The following is a 15,269-nucleotide window of genomic DNA, read 5'->3' on the forward strand; positions in this document are numbered from 1 at the left end:
ATCCACAGTCTTCTCTTTGGAAGCTTGCTGCTTCCATCATCAGAACAGCCACAGCTATTGCACAGAAGAGATTATAATCACAAACAAGTGTTAGATGTTGTTTGTAAAATACTGTTTCTTGAAATTTCATAGAATGAGTCTATAATGAAATTAGGAGATTCACAATTGTTTCTAAAAAGTTGGAAAAAAATCATTTTCCTGCTTGCCCAGGAAATTACATCACCCAAGTTACATCAATTGTCTGGAACGTACTAAAATTGCATATTTGGTTTTTAACATTTCTTTTTCATTGAGATTTTCAGATATGCTTTAAACAACATCATGAAAGTAAGTGAGCTAATTCTGTTATTTGAAACAGTGGTTTTTATCTTAAGTTACTTGAATCATATGCACACAGACTGAGAAATTAGAGGACAGGTGAAACTATACAACTTTATCTTTTTCTTTAGATGAGTCAGTTCTCATTATTTTGTCTGATTGGAGTTTCAAGTATATGTTTCACTTCTGAGTAAATTAACTGCTTTTTTTAATCTCTGGAAATTAAAACAGAGATTAAAAGTGGAAATCACTTCATATTCACACTATTTCTCAGAAAGCATGTAGGTTATTAATATGTGTGAAGAGAGTTAACAGATAGGATTCTTTCCAAATAAAGGAGATCTATGCAATTGTTTTCTTCTTACTATATAAAGTCTATCATGTAAATCTTCTTTATGACCAATCTTGGAAATAAGACATAACTTGTTATATACTAAATTATAATGAAATAGTTTAGGAAAATTATTTAACAAGGAACAGAAAATAGTATCAGGATTCAGTAGTATTGGAAAAAAACTTACCGTTCTTTGGAATCTGCTTCTGGGAAGGAAGGTGTTTCACCTCTGTGCATGTTGTATATATTTCACTCATCTCTGGAAAATATTGAAAAACAACTCTAAAAGACATAAATAGATTTCTTTTTTAAGTTTTCAGGTATTTTCCTTTTTTGGTTCTCTGTATATCACTAAATCACTATTTTATGCCATTTAACTAATTGCATCTGCAATTTTACTTCTGTATTTTCCTTCAAGGAAAGATTTTTTCTCAGATTATTTTTTCTATTTCTGAAATTATCATATCAATATCTCTCTGTCAGTTCTTGGGTATTGCAACTTCAGCTACTATTTGAAGTTCTCCAGGTAGTAAGGTGTGTTAACTTTAATTTAAAAAGAGTACGAATGCTATTTACAAAATATTTATATGACATCGAAAATTTTTCTCTATCCAGTGAATACCAAGAAAATATTTATGAGCCGCTTGTATTGTAAAGGTAGATAGTATTTCATAACTGATTATTCTAAAAGTTTCTCCTTCGTGATCTCCCCTGATATTTTTTCTATTTATCTTCAGGCTTATTATTATTTACAACTCAAAGACAGTTTGCTTCCCGTAAGTTCCTAAAGGGTTGTTGCCAGTTTTTCTAACATGGTATTATAGATGAATGCCCTACACTTAGGACTTAAATCGGTTTAGTTGTACTCCTGTGAGGTGTGTTGTGTTATGCTCATAACATTTGAAGGGATAGACTTTTAAAAGCAACCAATTCTTGAAATATTAATTTTACTTGCAAATTTTTTGGAAAGTTAATTTGCTTCAAGCATTTAAAATATTATTTAATAATCAAACAAATAAATTTACATGATAGAATTCTGAACACACAGAAATTTCTTTAAAATTCTCATGTTCACTGGTTTGCCAGTACAATATTAAATTACATGCGTTTTACGTATTTGTATTTGCTCAAGGAATTATTCCCTATTGCTGTCTTTTGCAATATGTTTAAAAATATTCAGGCCTCTGTGTATGCATTCATATTCACTTAGTAACATTTAATAATTTTCCACGAGATAACTTCCCACAAGAATACATGATTGAACAGAAATATATTATAATGCCTTTAAAAATTTTTTACCAAATCTGGAAAATCTCAGGAATGTGACCTAAATAAGCAAAATCTAGATGTGGATTTGAAATAGAGAAATGTATTATTACATAGTCAAGAAAAATCAATCATTGTTTGAATAATTAATTAATTACTCAAATTTAGCTCTCATTGTTATGATCACTTGCTCTATTAACTCATTTTGTCAATCCAAGAGATATATTGAAATATTTGATAACAAATATTTTTGCTAACAAAACTATCAATTACATTGAATGATAAATCATGAAAAATTTATAGGAGGTAATTTAATTGTAAACTAATTTTTAAATCTGAATTGGTTAGCTCTTTTGCCTGCAAGATTAAATTTACTGGATTGTTTTTAAAAATCTCTATTCTTTGTGCTATGTATACACAATCAAGCGGCACTAGGAACAATGAGATATGCTGAGAGCGATAGCTGTAGATATAGCAGGTGATGCCCGTGTCAGGGCAGCAGAGTTTCTGCTGGAAGTGGAGTCTGGTCCAAATAGAAGTAAGCCCCAGGGAGCAGATGGAATAGATGTGTGTGAGCTGGAGCACAAGGTGATTATTCTGGGCTCTATCTCATCTGCTCTTGTTACCCAAGAGGCTTGTCAGCTACTCGTGAAGGTGTGAGACAGCAGTTCATATTTCAGCTTCAGGCTTCATCATTCGCATCTTTCATTACTGAGCAGTGTGCAGTTTTTTAACAGAGGAGATGAACGGGCAAGATAATTTAAAGGGTCTTGCCCATTTTGCACAGGATCCAAACACTGCACATTAAAAAACAAAACAAAACAAAAAACCCACTATCACCACCACTCTCAAATACTAAGATTCTAAATATTTTACCTAAAACAGACGTTAACATTTTTGGATCTAAATAGAAAATGGACTTAATGAGATATTTAAATCTGTTCTTTAGAAAAGTACTATAGTATTGGCTAAGTAAAAAGTGCATGAGAACTAATAGGTGGTCATTCCTTTCATTTGTCAGAAGGGTATTTTGAAAATAAGATTTTAAGATTTATTAAATTGAGAGCCACTCCGTCTTGGCTCCTTTGAAATGCATCTAAATTCAATTGCTTTATTCTCTGAAACATTTTTTTCCATAACATGATCATTTTATAGTCTGTATTTTAGTTCATTCCAGCATGAAATATAAAATATACTTAATCAAAACCTCAGGCTTTGATGATTTTTGTTTCCCTTCCTCTCCAGTCTGTACTCAACTGTATAAAGAACAGACACGTTAGGTTTCTCTTCAGTAGTCTGAGATGTTTCCCATGATGTAATGGGTAAATAATGATAATGCAGTTGAAATATGTGGATTTCAACTCACTAAACAAAGGCTGAAATAGCTTTCTCTTTTTACCCTTCAATAATTTAAAGAAACACAGTTAGTAAATCAATATATTTCAATCGTCAAGTTTCATTTATACATAAGAACATTTGGGATCAGTATGTTTGCACAGATTTTCTGTTGTGCTCTAGATTGGAGAAAGACTGACTAAAGGAAAACCTATTTTGATGTTAAAATGAGTTTTCACACAGAATAAATGGAATCAAAGGACAACCTTAGGTAGTATGTAAAAGAGGACATGCTTATTTATATTCTGGCTCTTTTTTTGGCTTTAAAATAGTCATTTCTCAATTTGTCCTGCTCTCTCCACACCTATAGTCTTCATCCAAAACAGGCACCTGGCAAGTTCAGCACCATTGTGATTGGAATATTAGAGCCTAAAATCTACGCTTAAGCCTTAGCTTCTTTCCATTTCTTCCTAGACACTGCTATCTCCACTTAATCAAAAAGTCAATTCTGTGACCCACTTCTTGATCATTTTTTAATACTATTATACCTTTTTAGAGAATTTTATCTTTTTTTAACCAATGATATACTGTAATAATTATTTTCATCATGAAACACATGTCCCTCATCATTTCTAAATATTTCACTAATTCTTTATTCTTTCATGTTCAACATAGTTCTCTAAGTCTTCATTATGATTATGCTTCACCTTACAAATCCCCTTCTCCAATTATTAAATATTAGTTCACCCGGATTATTGAACACTTTACAAGATGTCAACACCATGCTAAGCACTTTGCAGGTATTATCTCAATCTTCAAATAAGTTGAAATTTATAAAAAAATAAATATCACATTTGTTGTCGTTGGGTGACATGCATGGTCTTTCATTTCCGTCTTAATTTTGTAAATACATGCATGAACATAAACACAAAGTTATGCAAAACTCACAGTACACTGAAGGGACTGTTATTTCATGTAAGCCTCAGTTAGCCAGTAGTTAGCATCAAGAGCAAAAGAAGCTCAAAATTCAAAATGTGGAAAAGAGGAAGTTGAGAAAATGTTAGCATTGGGAATAAAATGTTTATCATGTATGAAGTACACCTCTTCTCTAAAAATAATTTTGGTGATAACGACATTTTCCAAAATATTCTTTATGCTCTATTTCTCTAATTATAAAAATTATAAATCGGTTTATATTTTCCGATTTTCCTTATGTACTAAACCTAATCCTAGTTTATTTTACTTTCTGTCCCACTTAGGGTTTTAATAACTTGTGCTAATAGGCCATAACTATTAATAGTCAATATTTTGCTTTTTGATGAAAGAAATGTTTTTACTGTATAAGTCTCTGCCCCATCCTTAGAATCAGTAATTTCTCCAAGGAGCTCTGGTGAATTTACTGGTGAATGGTGTTTGGAAACCAAGACCTGGGTTTGTTCGAGTATGTTCGATGCTTCTGGAGTTTCACCACTTCTAGGTTCTCTACGAGGACAGAGCTAGGTGATACACTAACCCATGTACACACACTCATCTGTAATTGTGTATGTATCTATATGTCCATTAAGCTAAACATAAGTTCACACAGTTGTCTCTGACTCCGCTCATCTGTAACTTGCTTCTCTGAAAGTGTGAAACTTCTCTCCCATCAACCATAATCGATTTATATATTTGTTCGAACCTAGTATACATGTAAATCAGTTTCAGAATTTTTAACCCATACAACTATGAGAAGCAAATTGACCAACTAGAGTAATATTTATGTTCCTTTTATCTTTAACTTTAAAATTTCTGGTCAAAACAACATTTTACACACTTAGGTCAACACCTATCTTCCCCAACTCCTTCAGCGAGTTGCATTATACATTTATAATACAGTTGGATTAATTTGTCACAGTCTGCATTCTATCCTAGGATCTCCCAACATCTTGATGGACAGTTTTTTGTTTGTTCACTTTTAGTCATAATTAAAATTCACTATTGGTGAGGCACAGTTCTATGGACTTTGACAAACGCATAGAGTCAGGTATGCACCACCCAGTACAATACTGAATAGTTCTTTCAACACAAATGTTGCCCTGTCCCTTCCCATTGTAATCACTTTTCCCTCTGGAAGCCCTGGCAACCAATGATCTGTTTTCTGTCGCTGTAGTTTTGCCTTTGGTAGGACATCTTATGAATGGAATCATATAATATGTGTTTTCTTTTTAAATTGCTAATTGTGGTAAATACACCTAATATAAAATTTACTGTCAACTATTTTTAAGTGTGCAGTTCAGTAGTGTTCAATATATTCACATTGTTGTGTAATTCAATATGTAATCTTTCATTTTGTAAAATGCATTTAAGATGTAGTCATGGCGTTGTATAAATCAATAGTTCATTCCTTAAAAAATATTTTTTATTATGGAAAAATATACATAACATAAAATTTACCTTTTTAACCATTTTTAGTGTATAGTTCAGTGGCATTAAATACGATAACAATGTGGTGCAACAATTCCAACTATTCAATTCCAGAATTTTCCATCATCCCAAACAGCAACTCTGTACCTATTAAACTTTAACTCCTCATTCCCTCTTTCCCCAGTCAATGGTAAAATCTATTGTACTTTCTGTCTCTACGATTTTGCCTATTCTAGATATCTCATATATCTGGAATCACAAATATTTGTCCTTTTGTGCCTGGTTTATTTCACTTAGCATAGTGTTTTTAAGGCTCACCATGTTGGAACATATATCAGAATATCATTCCTTTTTGTGGTTGAATAATATTCCATTGTATGTATACATGCAATGTTGATGGACACTTAGGTTGTTTCCACCTTTTGCCTGTTATGAATGATGCTGCTATAAACATTGTTGTACAACTATCTGTTTCAATTTCTAATTCCAATTTTCTGAGTATATAGCTAGGAGTGAACTTGCTAAATCATATGGTAATTATATGTTTAATTTTTAAGGAGCTATCAAACTGTTTTCCAAAGATGCACCATTTAACATTCCCAACAGCAATGCAGAGACTTCCAGTTTCTATATATTCTCACCAACATTTATTTTCTGAGTATTTCTGAATGTCAAGTGGTATCTCATTGTGTAATTTTTATTTTTACTGCAGTAACACTGGTGTATAACATTATATAAATTTCAGGTATATGTCATTATACTTCTATATCTGCATAGATTACATCATGTTCACCACCCAAAGACTAATTACAATCAATCACCACACACATGTGCCTAATCATCCCTTTCATCCCCCTCTCTCCCACCTTCCCCTCTGGTAACCACCAATCCAATCTCTATCTCTATGTATTTGTTGGTTGTTGTTTTTATCTTCTATTTATGAGTGACATCATATGGTATTTGACCTTCTCCCTCTGACGTATTTTGCTTAGCATAATATCCTCAGTGTCCATCCATGTTGTCACAAATGGCTGGATTTTATCATTTCTTATGGCTGAGTAGTATTCCACTGTGTAAATATACCACATCTTCTTTATCCATTCACCCTTGATGGGCACTTAGGTTGCTTCCAAATCTTGGCAATTGTGAATAATGCTGCAATGAACGTAGTTCACTAGTTCTGTTGCCTGCTCATAACTGTTGTTGAATCCCTCTGTTGAATTTTATTTTTTTGTGAGGAAGATCAGCCCTGAGCTAACATCCATGCCAATCCTCCTCTTTTTGCTGAGGAAGACTAGCCCTGGGCTAACATCTGTGCCCATCTTCCTCCACTTTATATGGGATGCCACCACAGCATGACCTGACAAGCGGTTCATTGGTGTGTGCCCAGGATCTGAACCCAGGCTGCCAGCAGTGGAGCACGTGCACTTAACCACTATGCCATGGGGCCGGCTCCCCGCTGTTGAATTTTTTATTCCAGTTATTGTACTTTCATACCAGAATTTTTACATTGTTCCTTTTTATGATTTCTATCTCTTTATTGATATATTTATTTTGTTCATACATTGTTTTCCTAATTTCTTTTAGTTTTTTGTCTCTGTTTTTCTTTGGCTTTTGAGCATATTTAAGAGTTTTATAAATTAGGAACTCTGGGGATCAGATTCTCTCTGTTTTGCATGGTTTCCTGTCTTATTATTATTAAAGGCTAAAGTAGTTCATTTATTTAGTGACTTTTTCAAAAGAATATTCCTTGTCATGTGAGGTCACAGAAGTCTCTGTTCCTTTAACTTGTCTTCAGCTAATGTTTTAACAGAGATTTCCTTCACTACCAAGAGCTAAGCAAACAAACAAGCCCACAAAATAAAATAAAAAGGTGAGAAACAGATAAACGATTAAATAAAAACAACCATCTGTCTCAGTATTTGCAGGTTGGCTCAGTGCTGGGGCACAGTTCCATAACTTAGCTAGTTTTCCTATGAGCTTAGAGATCAGCTCCAGTTGAAAACATAAGGTGTTTTTATGTCTTTTCTGAGAACATATCTTTTGCTGTGGCTTTCTAAATTTCTCCATATACATGAATACTTTTGAATATCCTAATTTCCCAAAGAAATTGTCCCAGCTTCTTCTCTGGACCTTAGGCATTCCATTGTGTGTCTGTATCTGTAATCTCTTGCATCAGATATCTGTGGTTCTTAATTCACATTGCAGCTTGTATGAGCAGTGACCACTACTTTTCCTCCTAAGTTCTGAGTTAGAGGAAACAGAGACAAATGTCTTGCTTCAGTTACTCAGGTATTTCTAATATTTCTAATAGTCAGGTATTTCAGGTGTTCTAGTTTAGCTAGAACACATGTCTGTTTCTTCATGATTCAATCTTTGAAGATTGTATATTTCTAGGACTTTATCCATTTCTTCTAGGTTGTCCAATTTGTTGATATATAATTGTTCATAGTAGTCCTTTATGATCCTTTGTATTTCTGTGGTATCAGTTGTAACTTCTCTTTCATTTCTGATTTTATTTATTTGGGCTTTTTCTCTTTTTTTCTTGATGAGTCTAGCTAAACCTTTATCAATTTTCTCTATCTTTTCAAAGAACCAGCTCTTAGTTTCATTGATCTTTTCTATTGTTTTTAGTCTCTATTTCATTTATTTCCTTCTGATCTTTATTATTGTTCTTCTTTTTCTAGTTTCTTTAGGTGTAAAGTTAGATTGTTTATTTGAAATTTTTCTTGTTTCTTGAGGTAGGCTTGTATTGCTATGAACTTCTCTCTTAGAACTGCTTTTGCTGTGTCCTGTTGATCTTGGAATGTTGTGTTTTCCTTTTCATTTGTCTTAAGGTATTTTTTGATGTCTTCTTTGATTTTTTTGTTGATCCATTGGTTGTTTAATAGCATGTTGTTTAGTCTTTATGTGTTTGTGTTTGTTCCAGTTTTCTTTTTTTTCATTGATTTCTAATTTCATATCATGATTGGAAAAGATGCTTGATATAATTTCAATTATCTTAAATTTATTGAGACTTGTTTTGTGGCCTAATATGGGGTCTATACTGGAGAATGTTCTAAGCGCCCTTGAAAAAAATGTGTATTCTGCTGTTTGAGGGTGGAATTTTCTGTGTATATTAAGTCTATCTGGTCTAATGTATTGTTTAAAGCTGATATTTCCTCACTTATTTTCTATCTGATGATCTATCCATTGCTGTAAGTTGGGTTTTGAAGTCCCCTACCGTTATTGTATTGCTTTCGATTTCTTCCTTTACATCTATTATTTGTTTTATATGTTTTGGTGCTTCTATATTGAGTGCATATATATATGTAAATTTTATATCTTCTTGCTGAATTAACCCCTTTATCATTATGTAATGGCCTTATTTGTCTTTTATTACAGTCTTTGTTTTAAGTCTTTGTCTATTTTGTCTCATATATGAGTATAGCTACACCAGCTTTCTTTTTGTTTCCATTTGTATGGAATATCTTCTTCCATCCCTTCACATTCTGTCTGTGTGTGTCCCAATTTCTAAAGTGAGTCTCTTATAGGCAGCATATAGATGAGTCTTGTTTTTTAATCCATTCAGCCACTTTGTATCTTTTGATTGGAGAATTTAGTCCATTTACATTTAAAGTAATTACTGATAGATATGTATTCATGCCATTTTGTTGACTTTTTTCTAGCTATTTTTGTAGTTCCTCTCTGTTCCTTTCTCCTTCTCTTTCCCTCTTCCTTTGTGATTTGATGGCTTTCTTTTGTGTTATATTTAGATTCCTTTCTCATTTTCTTTTGTGCATTTACTATAAGTTTTCTCTTTGTGGTTACTGTAAGGTTCACATATAATATCCTATGTGTATAAAAGTTGATGGCAACTTAAATTTGATCCCATTCCAAAGCTTAACATTTTTACTCCCCCCTCACATTTTATATTTTTGATGACACGTTTTACATCTTTTTATTTTATGCATTCTTTCACTAATTATTGTAATTTTAGTTAATTTCGCTACTTTTGTCTTTTGACTTTCATACTTGCTTTATAAGTGATTGATCCACTATCTTCACTGTGTTTACCTTTTCAAGTGAGATTATTACTTTAGTATGTTTTCTTATTTTTGATTAGTGTCTATTCTTTTTGGTTTAAATAAGTCCCTCTAACATTTCTCATAAGGGTGGTTTATTATTGATGAAATCCTTTAGCTTTTGTTCATCTGGGAAACTCTTAATTTCTCCTTCAATTCTGAATGATAACCTTGCTGGGTAGAGAATTCTTGTTTGGAAATTTTTTCTTTTCATTACTTTGAATATGTCATTCCACTCCATTGTGGCCTATTGCCTTTTGGGGTTTCCCGTGTATGAAATAAATTGTTTTACTCTAGCTGCTTTTAAGATTCTCTGTTTATCCTTAAATTTTATCATTTTAATCATAATGTGTCTTGGTGGGGTTCTCATTGAATTCATCCTATTTGCAACTCTCGATTTCCTAGACCTGGGTGTCTGTTTCCTTTCCCAGATTAAGGAAGTTTTTAGCCAGTATTTCTCCAAATATTTTTTTCTGGCCTTTTCTTTCTTCTCCTTCTGAGACTCCTATAATGCAAACGTTCTTCCACTTGACGTTGCCCCGGAGGTTCCTTAAAGTATCATCACTTTTTAATTATTTTTCCATTTTGCTACTCTATCTGGATGAGATCCATTGCTTTGCCTTCCAGCTTGCTGATTTGTGCTTTTATTTCATCCATTCTGCTGTTGAACCCCTCTAGAGTATTTTTCAGTTAGGTTATAACATTCATTTGTAACATTTATATTTTTGTATAAGTGTTTGTAACATATTCATTTATAACATTCACTTTATTATATATTCTATCTCTTTGTTAAAGCTCTCACTGTGTTCATCCATTCATCTCCCAAGGACAGTGACCATCTTTATGACTATTACTTTGAAATATTTATCATGTAGGTTGCTTATCTCCCTTTCATTAAGGTCTTTCTGGGGATTTGTCTTGTTCTTTGGCTTGGAGCATATTCCTTTGTTTCCTCATTTTGCCTGACTCTGTGTGTTTGTCTCTGTGTTTTAGGCAAAACAGCTACCTCTTCCAGTCTTGAAGGAGTGGTCTTGTGTAGGAGATGATCCATGGGGCCCAGAAGTCAATCTCCACTGGCGTCCAGAGCCAGGTACTCAAGAGGCATCCCTCATGTGGACTGAAGGATGGACTGCATACTCCTGCCAGCTGTGGCAGGGCCATGGCTGCTGTGCAGTGAGGGCAGGGTATGATGTGCTTGCCTGGCATGGTTGTGGCACAGCTGCGGCATGAGGAGGGTCAGGTGCAGAGAGCTTGCCTAGCTGTAGTGTGACTGTTGTGCAAGTAGGGTGGGGCACAGGGCACTCACCCAGCCTGGTTTTCACACAGTTGTGCATGGTGGGCTGGGCTTGAGGGGCTTGCTCACCCAGTTGCGGCTTGGCTGCTGCGTGGAAAGGATGAGGCACAGGGTGCTTGCCCAGCCTGATTGTGCTGTGATTACTGTGAGGAGTGGGCAGGGCCCAGAGTTCTTGGCCAATCTGGTTGCAGTGTGGGGAGGGCAGAGTGAAGAGCATGCCCATAGATGCTAGCAGGCTAGAGGAAGTGTGTCAAAAATGGCACCCACCAGCTCCATCACCCATAGGTTAAAATGAGATTGCAAAAATGGAGCCTGCCAGCATTTCTGTTCCTGGAGAACGTCACTGCAGGTTCCTGCCTGTCTAGCAGCCACTTCAGGATTAGTAAGTGGGTCTCCCTCACTCATTGTTTAGGTGTTTTCAAACTGTTGCTTTTGTGCTGGATTTTGGATGAGCGGTTCTGCTTGCAGGCTTTTTAAGACTGTGTTCTCAGCTACTGTGTAGGGTGGGTTGGGTGCGGAGCATGCCCATTGCTGCTAGCAGGCTAGAAGGAGTGCACCAAAAATGGTGCTCGCCAGCTCCATCACTGGCAAGTTAGAATGAGATTGCAAAAATGGTGCAAAAATCCAGATGTTTTGGAGGCTTGCCTTTCTGGTGCTGGATCCAAGGGTCAGGTGCCTGATGTGTGGCACAGTCCTTTCATTCCTTGAGGACAAGTTTTATATTTTGGGGGTCGCTTCTCAGTTGTGGGATTCCACACCTGGCATGGGATCTCTGACGAGACCAGGTCTCTGCAGATCTGCAGACACAATCTGCAAATTATGGGAGTCCCAGAAGGAAAAAAGAGGGACAAGGGGGTAGAAAGTTTGTTTAAATAACTAATGGCTGAGAATTTCCCAAATCTAGAAGAGATTTGGACATCCAAGTTCATAAAGCTCATAAGTCTCCAAACAAATTCAACTCAAAACATCTTCTCCAAGACACATTATAATAAACCTGTCAAAAATCAAAGACAAAGAGAGAATTTTAAAAGCAGCAAGAGAAGAGAAGCTTGTCAATTATGAGGGAACCCCCATAATGCTATCTGCAGATTTCACAGGAGACCCCTTATAGGTCATGAGAGAATGTTATGATATATTCAAAGTACTAAAAGAAAGAAACTTCCAATCAAGAATACTGTATCTGGAAAAGCTGTCCTTCAGAAATGAAGGAAATATGAAGACTTCTGTAGACAAACAGAAGCTTAGGCAGTTCATCGCTAATGACTCCACCTTAGAAAAAATGCCTAAAGGAGTTTTTCAAGGTGAAATGAAAGGATGCTAATTGAAAACCTATGAAAATATACAACACAATGGTAAAGGTAAGTATATAGCCAAATTCAGAAAATTTTAATACTATAATATGGTGCTGTGTTAACCACTTAACTCAAGCATAAAACTTAAAGCACAAATAACTATAATAACTTTTAATGAATAAGTCACATAAAAAGAAGTAAATTGAGACGTTAAAAACATAAAGGGGGGAGTAAAACAGTAGAGATTTTTTAAGCAATTGAAGTTAAGTAGTTATCAACGTAAGATAGACTGTTATATCTAAAAGATATTTTATGTAAGCCTTATGGTAACCACAAAGTAAAAACTACTGTATTCAAAAGATAAAGAGAAGGGAATCAAAACATACCATGACAGAAAAACCATCAATTCACAAGTGAAAACAGCAAGAGAGGGAGAAAGGAACAAGGGAACTAAAAACAGCCAGAAATCAGTTAATAAGATGGCATTAGTAAGTCATTACCTATTGATAATTACTATAATTAATTAATGAAATTCTCCAATAAAAAGGCATACAGTAGGTAAACAGATACAAAAAAAAAGACCTGACTATATTCTGCCTACAACAGACTCACTTCATCTTCAAGGGCACACATAGGCTCAGGGTGAAGGAATAGAAAAAGATATTCTATACAAGTAGAAACCAAAAGAAAGCAAGGATAGCTACAATTATATCAGACAAAATAGACTTTAACTCAAAAGCTGTAACAAGAGACAAAGTAGGTCATTATACAATGACAAAGTGGATAATTCATCAAAAAGATTTAACAGTCGTAAATATATATGCAGCCAACATCATCATTAGCACCTAAATATATTAAGTAAATATTAACAGATCTGAAGGGAGAAATAGACAATACAATAATAGTAAGGGACTTCAATACTCCAATATCAACAATGGATAGATATCCAGACATAAAATCAATAAAGAAATGTTGGACTTGATCTATACTTTAGACCAAGTGGATATAACAGATATATACAAAACATTGCACCCAACAATGCCGGAATGCACTTTCTTTTCAAGTGCACATGGAATATTCTCAAGTTCACATGGAACAGTCTCAAAAATAGATGATATGTTAGGTGAAAAACAAGTCTTAGCAAATCTGAGAAGATTGAAATCATACCACAATTGAAATTATACTGACCACATGGTATGAAACTAGACATCAGTAGCAGGAAGGAAACTGGAAAATTTACAAATATGTGGAAATTAAACAACACATTCTTGAATAGCCAATAAGTAAAAGGTGAAATCAAGCAGGGAAACAAAAAAATATCTTGGAATAAACAAATATGGAAACACAACATATCGAAACTTATGGGATCCTGCAAAAGCAGTTCTAAGAGGGACATTTATGGTGATAAATGCCTACATTAAGAAAAAAGAAAGATCACAAAAAATACAACCTAACTTTACACCTTGAAGAACTAGAAAAAGAAGAATAAACTAAGTCCAAAGTTAGCAGAAGGAGATAACAAAAATCAGAGGAGAAATAAATGAAATAGAGACCAGAAAAACAATAGAAAAGATCAACAAAACTAAAAGCTGTTTTTTAAAAACGATATACAAAATTGACAAACTTTTAGCTAGACAGACTAAAGAAAAAGAGAGAAGACTCAAATAATTACAAGTATAAATGAAGGAGGGGACATTACAATGGATGCCATGGAAATACAAAAGATCATAAGACACTACCATGAATAATTATACACAAACAAGCTGGATAACATATAAAAAATAAATAAATTTTTAGAAACATACAACCTACTAAGACTGAAACATGAGGAAATAGAAAATATGAGCACACAAGTAGTGAGCAAGGAGATTGAATCAGTCATCTAAAACCTTACAAAAGCAAAAGCCAAGACCAGATGGTTTCACGGGTAAATTCTACCATTATACATTTAAAGAAGAATTAATGTCAATTGAAGTATCCAAAAAATTGAAGAGGAGGTAACACTCCTAAATTTATTTTGTGAGGTTAGCACTACCCTGATAGCAAAGACTGATAAGGATAATACAAAAAGAGAAAACTACAGGCCAATACACTGATGAATGTAGATGAAAAAATTCTTAAGAAAATATTAGCAAATCAAATCCAACAGCACACTAAAAGGATCACACATGATCAAATGGGATTTATTCCTTGGATGCAAGGATGGTACACTGCATTAATAGAATGAAGGATAAAATTTACATAATCATCCCAATAGATGCAGGATGAGCATTTGACAATATACAATATACTTTCATGATAAAAACTCTCAACGAATTGGGTCTAGAAGGAAAATACCTCAACATAATTAAGGCCATATATGACATGCCCACAGCTATGTTATTCAACATAGTACTGGAAATCTTAGAGAAATTCAGCAAGAAAAAGAAATAAAAGGCATCCAAATTGGAAAGGAAGACGTCAAGTTCTATTTGCAGGTGATATGATATTATATATAGAAGATCCTAAAGATTCCACTAAAATTCTGTAAGAACTAATCAACAAATTCAAGTTGCAGAATGCAAAATCAACACATGGAAATCAGTGTATTTCTTTGCACTAACAAAGAAATATCTGAAAAATATATAAAGAAAATAAACCTATTTACGATAGCACTAAAGACAATAAAATATTTAGGAACGAATTTAACCAAGGAGACAAAAGATCTCTACACTGAAAGCTACAAGATTTTGATGAAAGAAATTGAGGAAAACAAATAAAAGGAAAGATATTCCATGCCCATGGATTGGAAGAATTAATATTGTTAAAATATCCATACCACCCAAAGTGATCTACAGATTCAGTGCAATCCCTGTCAAAATTCTAATGGCATTTTTCACAAAAATAGAAAAAATAATCCTAAAATTTGTATGGAACCACAAAAGACCCCAGAGAGCTAAAACAATTTGGAGAAATCAAAACTG

This window comes from Diceros bicornis, chromosome 17 (genome assembly GCF_020826845.1).
Source record: "Diceros bicornis minor isolate mBicDic1 chromosome 17, mDicBic1.mat.cur, whole genome shotgun sequence".
Lineage (NCBI taxonomy): Eukaryota > Metazoa > Chordata > Mammalia > Perissodactyla > Rhinocerotidae > Diceros > Diceros bicornis.